This window comes from Lissotriton helveticus, chromosome 5_1 (genome assembly GCF_964261635.1).
Source record: "Lissotriton helveticus chromosome 5_1, aLisHel1.1, whole genome shotgun sequence".
NCBI classification, from domain to species: domain Eukaryota; kingdom Metazoa; phylum Chordata; class Amphibia; order Caudata; family Salamandridae; genus Lissotriton; species Lissotriton helveticus.
Genome location: NC_136065.1, coordinates 1697636192 through 1697650503, shown reverse-complemented (window position 1 = coordinate 1697650503; position 14312 = coordinate 1697636192). Strand labels below are relative to the sequence as shown.

Genomic DNA, 14312 nt, shown 5'->3' with positions numbered 1-14312 from the left:
TGCCCAAATGCATACATTTTCAACAGAAGCTCTCTCTTTTTAATATATTTTATTGCTTTTGATCGTAGTTCCACAATTATGTAACAGTTCTTGTATATCATATATTATGCTGTATGAATTAAAGTATATATATTCTTCTTTAACTCTAGGCAGAGTGTTCAATATTATAGTCAAACATGTTCTACATAAACATCCATCTTCAAAGATCCTTTTCTAATGTAACCATTTTGCTCTCCGGCTGGACTGGTCAGCTGCATCCTGCAGATTTAGATGTCTTATAGCTCTGTAACAATCATCTACAAAAGAGGGATAGAATGGAAATGAAAAAGTCACCAGGCTCTAGTCTAGTCGCTTCTGACGTCCATACAATTATTGCACAATCCTGCCACATGACCACGTGCCAGACAACAACCCTTCCTTCTTATGCACTGTCCTTCCGCTCACACACTCACCGTTTAGTCATGCCATCTCATTTCAAACACTGCTGTTCAGAGGCCTCGGGGGTTCCTCCCATGCCATACATGCAGTCGCATACTTCCTGTGGCTTTTTCTCTCTTCAACACCTCTGGCCCATTTAATCACATCTCCCATCCACCCCGCCAGCAGACGGCGACTCCGTGCCTGGCGATGCCTCTCTTCGCCAGTAGAAGCTCCAGCCTAATACATCTATCTCACCCTCTTCCTTTTGCCATGGGGTGATAGTCCCAATAGCATCTCGGTGGAGTACACGCACCTCCCTCTCCAGTGCAGTTTACAGACTGGCTACCAGTGCTGCTCTCTCGAAGGATGTCGCCTTCTCTCAGCCCCACACCATGTGTATGTAGAAATTCCGCATCATGGCTTGCACAGCCGGCGCATTTTTGTTTGTCAATCGCTGCTATGCTGTTAAGGCGTTTATGTGTCAAGTAGACAGGGTGTGTATACTGTAATAGCGCATTTTTGGATACCCCTTGAGTGTGCTCTAAAACCCTCATATTCCTCTTCAGCGAGGTCCCTACGGATAAAGCCATCCCACTTCTGTTGCAGACCCTGCAAGTTTTGCATTCAGTGGCTTATGGAACCATAATACTAACCTAGCGGTGGCCCCCAGAGTAAAGAGTGACTGTAATATGTCAGGTGTAAGAGGTCCCTCCCACCTTGGGCCCCAGTGCTCACTCAAACTCCCAGTAACCTCCCATATACTAGAAAGTGCACTGTCAGATTTAATGTCCTCAAAGGACAATAGCTGCCCTTCCCTATAAGAGTTGTCCATATATTGCACTGTTCCCTCTTCCCAAGCGTGCACTTGCTCCAAAGTCAGGATTCCTCTCGATATTAGTAATGCATATAGGGGTACCGTAAGGGCATAGACTGGTGTATTCCTGGTTGTATATACACATCTCTTCCAGCATCTGATTGCCACTCTTACCAACCTAGGTAGCAGCTGTAATTCACTTTCTCCTTTAGCGCCAAGGTTATTAAAGATCCTCCAGCCTGGGGCGCTAGAGGGCGCACAACCGTAATGGCTGCGCATTAGTGTAGCTCCGCCAGACCGGGCGGTAAAATAAACTTCCTACCCATCCTGACGCGAAGAATCAGCCCAAAAAGCTGCCATTTTAGAAACGGAGCTACGCATCGCGGGGGCATGGCGGCACTGCATGGTTTAACTGGGGCCTGTATGAGAGACTGCCCACAAGAAACCGAATAGCCGGTCCCCGCTGCAGGCCCCCATTGACACTGTGGTACGGATAGGGAGAGAATTCAGCAGAGGAGCAGTACTCCCCTGCCAACGCAGTTATCTACGCGGGAGGGAACATCAAAGCATGAATGGTGGCCCACTCATAGAGAGTCAGCAAAGTGAACAGCACATACTGAGGAGAGAGCCTGCAAATGTGCGCGCAGCCCCCGATAACAATTATACTGGGCTGCCTGCGACGACCCAGGCCAGCGGTCCGAGATCTGAGCAGTGACGAGAGAGCCCGGGTACATGCAGAAGTTGGCAGAAGCAGTGGACTGCACATAGGCAGTGAGTTGGGGACACAGAAAGCTGATACTTGGACCCTAGGTCAGTGGCGGTGCGTCCATTAGGGGCGTTCGGGCGTTGCCCCACTAACGAGACGACCGCCGAGTCCGACTGCACTGAATATAAAGTATTACTATTTGCACAATCACTGTCAGCATTATTATGAATTTAAAACTGAGCGCACTAAGGGCCGGGAAAAGCCCGACAGGGTCGGGACTGCATAGGGAAGTGGGCCGGCGGCGTGGGGGACGGGGCTGCGTCAGAGTGACAGCCAGGCAGGCCAGTAAGCAGCGCACAGCCGCACAGGCAGAGGGGTGCGCATGTAAAAGGCCGGAGTAGTCGAGATTTTGACTGGCCTACGCATGCGCACATTTGAGACCTCCACCCCCCCCCCCCCCTACCAATAGTGTCCGACATAGGCATGTACCCGGGGCCCGGGTCTCAAAATGGGCAGATATCAGTCTGCTCTTAGCCCAATCCTGGCGCAGTGGCGCTGCTAACGCCGTGCCAGGATTGGCTACTCCAGCAGGATGGTGCCGTGTTGGCTGCTCTAAGGCATTGGCGTTGGTGATTGGCCACACTGCGCGTGCTGGATTCATGCCACGAGCCGAGGCCCACGACAACAACATCTCGACTCGTGACCAGACGTGTGTGTAGTTTATGCCACTCACTGACTGACTGGTGTCTGCCACTGGAACGCCTGCCTGGAGGGACCTCACCCGACCTAGTGTGACTGACTGACATCATTCGAGACGAGACCGCGTCCCCCCCACCCACGTAAGTTAGTTACTTATGCCACCAACCAATGAATTTACTACCTTGAGTTGAGTTTATGATGAGAGTGAGTGATGATTTTATGTGTGTCAGTGTGTGTGTCAATACTCTGAATCACCCGTAATGTGTGCGCGCGCTGCGCTGGAAGTGGAGGACCGTGATTATTAGAACTGGCTAGTCTCTACTCTGATAATTGTTTTGGGACTTGGGAGGCATCATTGACGTTCGTAATGTTGTTTTCACGGACATTGCCAAAAAGCTTGACGATTCGCACCCAGTGCTGTACTGCAGCGCGCGCCTGCGAATCCGGACACTGTGTGATCCTGGGCGGCACTGTATTACCGAGTCGACCCCAGGGGTCGGGTCGGTAATAACTAGGCCTAGGGGCGACTATCTCAGACGGACCACCACATCAGATAACAACACGTATTTCTGAGCTGCAATGCAAGTCTGTGCAGTGCCTAGATGGATAAATGCATGTAATTTTCTATAGTTGAAAGGGAATCTTTGGCAGGGGTATTAAAGGCAGCAACATATGTTTCCTGAATTAGCTCATGCATTGGGGTTAGGAAGCCAATAAATAATGTCCGATCGATCATGTAACAATTCTGCATTTTTTAACAAAGCCTTTTTAATTAGCACGGGCTTCAGTGGTCCCGATGTGAAGCAAAGGGTCCCGGCACATGTGCATCGGGCGGCATCTCTTCCTAAAGCGCGCTCTCTCTGCTCTGCCTTTGATTGATTCATGGAATAACATATCAGTGGCAGTGCGGTTTTTCACTTCCAGCTGCTGCCATGTTTTCAGAATGACATCAGACCTCACCCAGTAAAAATATTCACATCTTCCTCTCCAAGGAGAGAGACAACATCCTCTCACTCCTTCCGTAAACTTCCAGCCACTGATCTATTTATGTTGATTCTTAAATATAAGCCCATGCCATAGGAATCTGTCACTACTCTGTAAGCCACTGATGTTGATTCTAAAATTGAAAGTCTGACCTGATGAAAGGCTCACCTCCATATGCCCAGCATTTCTTATCGCTGCCAGAGCAAACGAGTGTCCCACCTAGCAGTGCTCGCTCTCTACAAAGTGGCATTTCGTCTATTTATGTTTTCCCTACAGATCATCCTAAACACGCTGCCACTGCTATTAATTATCATTCTCTGAAGTATGATAATAAAATCAGAGACCTGAGAACTCCATCTAAGCAAGCTATGTTCATATGACCGCTTACCATAGTTGATTCCCTACCACATAAAGGTGTACAGCCACTCTGTGTTGCCCAGTTCTTAACTGCAGATCTGCTAACACCTTTTGAGGATGAGTCGTAATTTACACTAACGTTGCCAAACTTGAGGGCATATTTACTAATATATCATGTAACAGAGCGCAGCAAGCAAAGTTGTTGTGCTGCATTGTGTGGGAGAGAGCAGTACAGCACCATTCGTTTTGTATGAAATTCCCAGATATACTTAAGAGCTTTTTCTCACTTCGTATGTGTGCTGTAAACTGCAGTACACAGAAAAAGTGGGAAACATTTGGAGAATTTTTTCCCCCTACTTTGCACACGCCTCAAGAAGGTGTATTATTTGGGCAAAGCCATGTCTAGAAATGTCAGTATATATGAAAGAGGAATACAAGAGGTATTTACCGAGTTCTCTTCCACCTTAGTTGAAAAGTACATCAAACGAGGAGCCCTACGGAACGGGGCATGCTGCTACCTGTGTATTACACTGGAATACTGTATATTATCCACAAAATAATAAAAGGTAGGAGTTGGAGAGGTTTTCTGGAGTTAGAAAGTTTTTTGTTTTTTTTAGAGTTTAATATAGCGCGAACTAGACCCGAAGATATCAGGTATCAGAGCACTTTACATGAGCACCAGTTTCGGTACAGATGGGCACATTAGTTTTTGTTAGGCGCGGGAAGATTAAGTGATTTGCCCAAAATCACAGGATGTTGAGCGTCGTTGCAAAGGCTTGAACCCGGTACCCCAGGTTCGAGGTCGACTGCTCTAGCCACACGGCTAACTCCTCTCCCAAAATCCCAGAAATACTTGCTAGGCCATTGGAAATACACTCCCTGAGACCACTCCTAGTTCAAAATTGATGACAACGCAAATTGTTAAGAATTCGCACACTCTGCATGCAAATGCCAATACACCATACACCTACTTGGTGTTACGTTCTGTATTATCTGAACATATAAAAAGAGAATTATCTTGCCATAGTAAACCGCACATTTACGGGGAGCAGTATATCAGACATGGAGCATCATGCATTTATTAAAGTATGCTCTAATGTGGTTATTGCCCATGCATCTGAAAACAAGCCATTCTCAATGTTGTGTTTTAGTGGACACATCTACTATAATCAATGGTACACTCTTGTGAATTTTAGCGGGGATGTCAATATAGAGCGAATGTGCTATCTACGCCAGCCTTGTTTCATGCAGAAGACCTGCCCCCAGTGTGATTAAGCCAAAGTAGTTACGAGGGGCAGGCCTGTCATCTTTTATTTTTATTTTAGTGTGTTTATGCCCTGGAGTAATGCTTGTGCGTGGTTTGGTCCAAACCTTGAGGGAGGAGGAGTCGAGAAGACTCGAGGGCACGTGGCCTGCGAGTCCTTAGATTGGCATTTAAACTCGTGAAGTGCATATTTTGCACACCCAAATTGAAGCTAGTCATGGAAATTTCTTTGTAAAGCGAGTCCAAAGTGCTAATTCAACACTCTGTTTTGTTATAGAGGTATAAGTTTACCCAATTCTTTCCTGAGGAAAACCTTATGAATAACCAACCAACTTTGGAGAACATCTGCCTGACAACTGCCTTACGTTGTGTTGGGCTTTCTTCAGGACCTTGCTCACAGTGAATTAAAATGTGGTGTGGTTGAGAAAAGTAGTGTGAGGAAAATCCCAGGACGTCTAAATATATAGTGTGAACAATCGGGATGGATCAGTGGTCAAGAAGGAATAATCGAACAATTAACAATGTTTATATAAAGTAAATATTTTTAATGATTATTTGTTTAAAAAACCATACAGTGTATGACCAGAAGGTCAAACCATATGATAAAGGTAAAAGATGCTTCAATTACATACAGTTCTAATAATCATATAACATAAAATTCATAATCAATACAGTGAAATTTATGCACAAAAATACACATAATGAATCAAATAAAAAAGAAAACATAAAAACTCGACGCGCGTTTCGGCAGTGAACCGCCTTCTTCAGGAGACATAGAATAAATCCTGAAAATACACATATGAAAGAGAAATATATATTAAAATATCGTCCATATATATATATAATCATTCATTCAAATGTCAGCTAATATATATTTAATAAAAATTGCAAATGGCTAGAAAAACATATTAAACAATATCACCACATCAAATACGACATTCCTTCCTATCTAACTGACCCTCCATTACAATTTGCTCACCCAATGGCAATAATTGCCAGAAAAATGTCTCATGATTGTACAGTACTGACTCAACAAGGACTGATCATAAATGGATCATTCGTAACCGGTCCTAACCTTTATCTCTGAAGAGCAGAAACTGATAAACTCTTCCTTGACAGCCATATGTTCGCTATATTCCAAACTTTACATTTTGTTTCCCCATTGATGGAGGTTGTAAATATGGGGTTAATCAACTCCTCATATTTCTTTAGATAAAGTGCAGGCAAAACATAACAATACATGATCAATTACTTACAACATTGGACGCTCTATCCATGCAGTAACTATGATGGAAGGTAAAATCCTCTGCAATTTTGATAGTGACAGTGAGGATTCAAAGTGGAGATAGTCCTGGTAATATAAGAGGGGACATGACTGAGACAGGGATACAGCCTACGATATATTCAATCAAAATTGCGACAGAATGGGTCAAGTACACTGCGCAAGACATGTGGATACCCCTACAATTTAAGGTAATTTAGTTACTAATATGGAAGACAAAAAAGGCCGGTGCACATGGGAATTTCAGTGTGCGCACAGCCTGTAGGTTGTAACTCATTTAATTGTCAACCATTCTCATAGAAGGCCGTAGATATATATTTACCTGATCTCCACAGTAGTGAGTAGAAATCAATACTCGGGATAAACGTTGCTTTGTCCAAATACGACTTAATATGGTTCCCAAATACTCTCAAATGACTGGTAGATGGGAAAAGGCGGATGATAAGCAAAAAGGGGGAAAGAGAATATTGAATGATAACTAATCAGCATTGTATACGATAGATAGTACGTATTATTTAAACTCAACATGATTCTACCATTGTGCATAGGTGCGTTATATGCATACCTGGGTATTTCCAAGGGGGCTGGTAGTATATATAGCGCCGATATAAACAATTCTAAAAACGTTGATCACACTGTAGCTGGTAGGAAACATTAAAAGAATGCATAAAGGCACTATTAGAGGCAGTAATACATAGGCTTGATTATTGCGGACTTTATCTAAGAATAGAACTAATATAACAGCTAAACTACTGAGCGTCTCAGTTACCTTTGATTATCACGTGATATAGAGGATGGCAGTTCCGATGAGTATTGCCCGGTATTGGTTGACTCAAAGGGAAGGTAAAAGAAGTGTCTGTAAATAAAGTCACGAGTACGGGTCAAAGACAGTTTAAGCCGCAATCTGCAATAAGGCATGATGCCAAAAGTTCTAAGTGCGCCTGGCAGAATGGAATCCTTACCTAAAATAAGTGGATAATAGACGGACAGCAGAATGGTGCTGCTCCGACGTTCGTGTTGTGGGGATCCGACCTCCACACAGAGAGGAGGATAAGACGTCTCTGTGAGAAAAGTAACGATTGAGAATCAGTTTAGAGTTACATCTCAATCCGTGATAACGCATAATGCTCGTAATGTCAGAGCGCCCATCGCGACGGGATTCTTACCTAGCGATAGTAGACGGTGAACGGACAGCAAGGTAGTGCTGCTCCGACGTTCTGTGGGGACCCGGCCTCCACTCAAAAAGAAGATAGCCGCCGGTTTTTTGGTATCCAATTTAAACGCAGTTCTTGGCGCGAAAATCCCGGCAATACTGCAAATGCTAGTAGATCTAAAAAAAGGACTACTGATGAAATAGAAGTCCTTGATACGTCCCAATCTAACATGGCGCCTCAACACTCTCGGGTTTGTATGATCGTTATAGAGTTACATTAGCATATAACATGATAGCGGTTTCCTTTCAGATGGATATATAGTTTGTATAAAGTCTGGTATTGTAAGCCCACAAAATACGCTATTTAGAATATTATTTTAAAACATTTTTTTTTTTGTTTGTTTTTTTTTTGTTCGAATTGTTCGATTTTAACAGAAAAGACGATACTGTTAGTCAATAGGTATATATATGTAATCCCAACATATATCCATATATCAAAATAGGAGGTTCCTACTAAAGATGCCTCATTATCATTGAATATTGATCCTTAATAATGATGGAGAGTTCAAATAAAGAAATCATATAGGGAGGATGTTCTTACGTGTTGACATTCTATTCCATAAATGGAAGGTGTCTGAAGTATATTTACCTGAATCTTTAACAAACTCTTAGTTGTATTTGCGGAACCCCAAGTTGACAATGTTAACAGTTTAGTAGATCCTGGAGATCTTTACACTCAGGACTGAGATAGTGTGACTCTATATTCTTGGTCACATCTATCAATAGATATGAATGTATGGAGAACATCTGCCTGACAACTGCCTTACGTTGTGTTGGGCTTTCTTCAGGACCTTGCTCACAGTGAATTAAAATGTGGTGTGGTTGAGAAAAGTGAAAGTGAGTGGCAAAATAGTAATTACACCACATGTATATGCATTTTAAACAGCACACACGCTAAGGTGTGCTGGCTTATGCCGTGTGGACTGACCGTATTTCGCGTCCACTTGCGGTATTTTACATTGGTTACGGAAATACAAAGTAAATCGGGACCCGGGGCAGGAGACCCTTAGCTTCCCTACTTGTGTAAAAGGGCTCACCCGGCTCAAAACCTATTCTCGATTCCGCATTCCGATTTCTCACCCACACCACATTTTAATTCACTGTGAGCAAGGTCCTGAAGAAAGCTCAACACAATTTGTATATGGGCTGAAACATGTCGACCTAACAGATAACTTAGACCCAACTAAATAAGTCTCTTATAGTTATCCACTAGTTTTTATTATATCCTGGGCCACTGGGAATAAAGAATTTTTGATCAGTTAAAGTCCCATAGATATTTTTAATACACCACTTCATCACAATTTCAGAAAAATACTGCTCTACTGTAATCAGGTGTCGCAGCACAGCTGAGGAGCCGAATGCTACACAGCTGAGTAGCATTCGGCTCCTCAGCTGGGAACCCGATGATGAAGCATGACACCAACCAGGTTGGTGTGTGAGGGTTATTCTAAAAATCAATACAAAAGGGGATGATGGACGGAGCGTTTGAGCAAATCAAACACTCACCCCCAGTCCACTGATCTGGGTTTAATCCATCACCATTCTTTAGCTCACTCAGCCACCCCAGTTCAGACATGGCTATATGCAAATCAGTCTGACCCTGTGCCTCATGGGAACAGTCCAGCCCGAACTGCCAAGCCATGTCTTCCCTGGACCGGAAACAAGCATCCTGGGACCGGTTTCGGATTCATAATCCTCATCAGCCAGGCTATCTTGAATCCAGTGGCCAAGTGAGCAAGGGACTCACGTCTGAGCATACCCTGCCACACTTAGGGCGTACAAAGCAATACAAAAGGGGATGATGGACGGAGCGTTTGAGCAAATCAAACACTCACCCCCAGTCAACTGATCTGGGTTTAATCCATCACCATTCTTTAGCTCACTCAGCCACCCCAGTTCAGACATGGCTATATGCAAATCAGTCTGACCCTGTGCCTCATGGGAACAGTCCAGCCCGAACTGCCAAGCCATGTCTTCCCTGGACCGGAAACAAGCATCCTGGGACCGGTTTCGGATTCATAATCCTCATCAGCCAGGCTATCTTGAATCCAGTGGCCAAGTGAGCAAGGGACTCACGTCTGAGCATACCCTGCCACACTTAGGGCGAACAAAGCAATACAAAAGGGGATGATGGACGGAGCGTTTGAGCAAATCAAACACTCACCCCCAGTCAACTGATCTGGGTTTAATCCATCACCATTCTTTAGCTCACTCAGCCACCCCAGTTCAGACATGGCTATATGCAAATCAGTCTGACCCTGTGCCTCATGGGAACAGTCCAGCCCGAACTGCCAAGCCATGTCTTCCCTGGACCGGAAACAAGCATCCTGGGACCTGTTTCGGATTCATAATCCTCATCAGCCAGGCTATCTTGAATCCAGTGGCCAAGTGAGCAAGGGACTCACGTCTGAGCATACCCTGCCACACTTAGGGCGAACAAAGCAATACAAAAGGGGATGATGGACGGAGCGTTTGAGCAAATCAAACACTCACCCCCAGTCAACTGATCTGGGTTTAATCCATCACCATTCTTTAGCTCACTCAGCCACCCCAGTTCAGACATGGCTATATGCAAATCAGTCTGACCCTGTGCCTCATGGGAACAATCCATCACCATTCTTTAGCTCACTCACGAGGCACAGGTTCAGACTGATTTGCATATGGCCATGTCTGAACTGGGGTGGCAGAGTGGGCTAAAAAACGGTGATGGATTAAACCCAGATCAGTTGACTGGGGGTGAGTGCTTGTATTGTCAACGCTCCGTCCATCATTTCCTTTGGTTTTTCTTTATTCTAAAAATCTTCATTACAACTCCTATGACAGCCTCAGAGGCAGAACGATCTTTTTCCGCCTTAGAGAGGATTAAGACATTCTTGAGGAACACCATGCTTCAGGAAAGACTCAATGCGTTGGCAATGCTCTCTATAGAGAGCAAGCTTGTCCAAAATATTGCTGACTTTAACGTTCAAGTAATTGAAAAATTTGCTGCGCTTAAAGACAGACGTGCTGAATTTAGATACAAAAAGTAAATATGTTGAATGGTGATAGTTTGTGACCTGTTTAGTTGGTTCTTTTGTTGTTTGCAGTTTAAATAAAAAAAAGTGGTTGGTTTTGTTGTTTGCAGTTTAAATAATAACAATCTGTGAGGTTCTCATCATTGTATCTTGAAGTCTGTTATAAAGCTCTGTTGTTATACTGAATTACTGAATAAGCAGCTACCTAGTATGTTATATGACAGCTCTTTAATAATGTAATACCTGCACTTTGACAATTGCTTTATTAACCTTCCTGCGTCCTCAAATTTGCTTGGAAATGCACCATTTTTCCACTATTTTTTCAAAATTTTCTCGGGGGGAAATCCCCCCGAACCCTCCTTAGGGGGTTCGGGCTCGCTCGCTGCGCTCGCTCGCAATGGTGCAGTATGATTATCAGTTTCCGCCCCACCACTTTCAAATGTCACCAGCCGCCACTGCCCTAGGTGACATATGAAGACAGAAAATATCGCGTGTGGCCTGCACCCCAGACCGCAAGGTGGGCCACCAAGGCGGGGCAGCCTGAGGAAGTAGGCACCTCCAACTGAAAGACAGCAGTGGCCATTTTCCTTGTTCGCAGCCACAGACACGTGGCGGGCAGTCATCATGGGGCGTACCAACGCTTATCAGGTCAAATTAACATTTGTCACTCGCAGACCTCCCAATTCCAAGTCATTGGAGCACACGGACACGGAATCGCCAGAGCAGCAGGAAGAAGACTGGAAAACGCTGCTGATAGGGATGAAACAGAGCCTCACGTCCATAGACGCGAAAATGCAAATACAATCTCTCAACCTGAGCAATACTAGGAAGTAGCAATGTCCCAATCAATAATAAACTTTTCCAAATATTATGAATTCCGTATCGTCTTTATTTATTCCAGTCCAAGTTTCATATTCCAATCCAATCAATGGATACAAATCATAAAGGGTTCTCCAGCGTTACAGATAACCAACAGACTTGCCAACACGTGTTTCGTCTGGCTCCTCAGCCAAAAGACTTCGTCTGGGCAAAGGAAATCTATTTTAAGGATGATATCAAAATTAAGATAAAATTCAAGTTCCAAAGATGACCAATTGTTATTTTAGGATTCCTCAGGTACAGACAAGCGCCGTATATAGCTTGAATTTTTAGGCAGTTCTTCAATCTGACTGCTACCTTGTACACGAGCGATAACTCAAGAAGGAAGAAATATATTCGGCATCTACTCGCGGTGGCGTCTAGCGAAAATGGACACAATGAATGCCAGAATTGATTCAGTGGTCAATAAATTGAGTCAGCATGACCAACGACTCACAGAAGTGGAGTCCAGGGTATCGGATCTGGAAGATGGGGCGAGGGCGAGCAGAGAACAGATGCTCCGGATGGACAAACTGCTTAAACTGATCGCAGATAAAAATGAGGATTTGGAGGCGTGCTCCAGGTGGAACAACGTGCAAGTGCTTGGCCTGGCTGAATCCACCAATACTGGCAAAATGGAGGACTTCATGGAGAAACTGATTGTTGACTGGTTTGGCGCCTTCTCCGCACACATGATCATTGAGAGGGGGCACAGATCGCTTGCGGTGCGACCTCCGCCGGGAGCAACACCACGGCCTATTATAGTTCGCTTCCTGAACTATCGAGACAGGGACGCAGTGTTGCGCATGACTCGGGAGAAACAGTCAGTGAGATATGAAAACACTACGCTGGCATTTTTTCCAGATGTTACACAGGCGGTGGTGCAAGAGGCTCGACGTAAATTCGCTGCAGGCAATAAAAAACTGGTGGCGCAAAACATACCGTATGCCATGATGTATCCGGCAAAACTACGGGTTACACATTATGGAAGACAACACTTCTTCAGTAATCCCCAGCAAGAAGAAGATTACCTCAAGAAAACGCGCCGGGTAGCATCCCAAGAGGCGGAGGCGCATAGGAGGTCCAGATGCCCCTCGCCCATGGCAAATGCAGACTGAGAACCCTGACTGTTACCGAAGTACCCAAGATAACCTGGCACTTAGTAGAACTTCTTTATATGGGGATGTACACTTATGATATTTGCATTGTGATTTGTATCGCCTGGTCACTCACCTCCATCCCGCTGAAAGCGTCCGCTTTACTGAGCGGAGCGATGGTTGGGTGAAATAGGGGAGGTGAGAAAGCAGGTGTTGTCCCCTAGCGTACCCCGTATGAGGGCGTACCCCATAGACTTAATCCTTGGGGAGTTGGAAGTAGCGGGGGGTGGGAAGGCATGCCTGGCAAGTTGGGGGAGCCGGAGTGGGTTGGGGGAGAGGGGGACGGGTGGGGGTTATTATTTTGGGAAGGGGAGTGCACTGAAGGGGAGTTAATTGTGTACAATACTGGCATGTACAGAGAAAATGTCTGATGTCACGAAGAAAGACAGTGAGATAATAGTAATGACTTGGAATGTAAGGAGGTTGAACAATCCAAGGAAACGGAGACAAGTGCTCGGATATCTAGATAGGCACCATATCAAGGTGGCCCTCCTACAGGAAACACACCTAAACCCGACAAGGATGCCCCGGTTTGCGACGAAATGGGCGTCCTGCCAGTGCCTGTCGTCCTACTCGAGCTACTCCAGGGGGGGTAGGCATATTAGTTAAGCAGGGAGTGCAGTTTGTGCTGAGAGGGTCAGAGACAGACAGGGAAGGTAGATATTGCTTGCTCTGGGGACGGCTTAACTCTCAGGAGGTGACGTTTGCAAGTTACTATGGGCCTAACACAGACGATACACACGCCTTAATTTCTCTATGGAGCAAAATCCAAGAAATAGGAACCACTTATGTTATATGGGAGGGGACTTCAACACTGTAGTAGACCAACGGCAAGATAGATCCCATGCTTCTCCAACGCACTACTCTAACTCACATCGCACTCTAAAGGACATAATAGGCACCCATTACTTGTTCGATGCCTGGCGGTATAAGCACCCCACCCGGCAGGAAGGGACACACCACTCTACAGTGCACTCGACTTGGGCATGGCTTGACTACCTTATAATGTTGGTGGGCATGGCACACTGGCTGGAAAAAAACAGCACATTTGGCCCGCACCTACTCTGACCATTCGCCCGTGATGACGACTTTGCAGACCCCATGTTCTCAGGCCCCGTTTGTAAACTGGAGACTCAATCCCTTGCACCTACACGAAGCCGTGTTTAAAGCAAAAATGGAAAAGGACATCCAAGAATTTTTTGAGAAAAATATAGTTTCAGTAGCAAGCCTCACTACTGTGTGGGAGGTCTTTAAGGTCACGGCACGGGGATGGTGCATATCCAGGGGAGGCGGTATACTTAAGGACCTCTGGAGGGAATTGTGTGCGCTGGAAAGGGAGATTAAAAACCTTGAGGAGGAGATAGCGCCGGGAAGGGCGGGAGACGACATGAGGGCCTAGATGCGTGCCAAAATGACAGAATATGATGAGGCGGCGGAAAGGGAAGAAAGGTTCAGGGGTAAATCTCAGATGGCACGGATCTATGGTGAGGGAGACCGCCCTGGAAAGGTACTGGCGAATTGTAAGGCCCTCTAAGTTTACAAAC

At 45.2% G+C, this 14312-nt stretch overlaps 1 protein-coding gene across 2 annotated transcripts in view; it reads left to right on the top strand.

Moving 5' to 3' along the window:
- The first annotated feature begins 2613 nt into the window (after window positions 1-2613).
- The window catches only part of DCAF11 (DDB1 and CUL4 associated factor 11), a 717991-nt gene continuing 706292 nt past the window's right edge, over window positions 2614-14312 (top strand). The window contains exon 1 of one of the 2 annotated variants that reach the window (XM_078644970.1): window positions 2614-2779. The gene's annotated coding sequence lies outside the window, so the exon portion shown is untranslated. The remainder of the gene's footprint in view (window positions 2780-14312) is intronic. The other variant, XM_078644968.1, reaches the window with a different exon arrangement.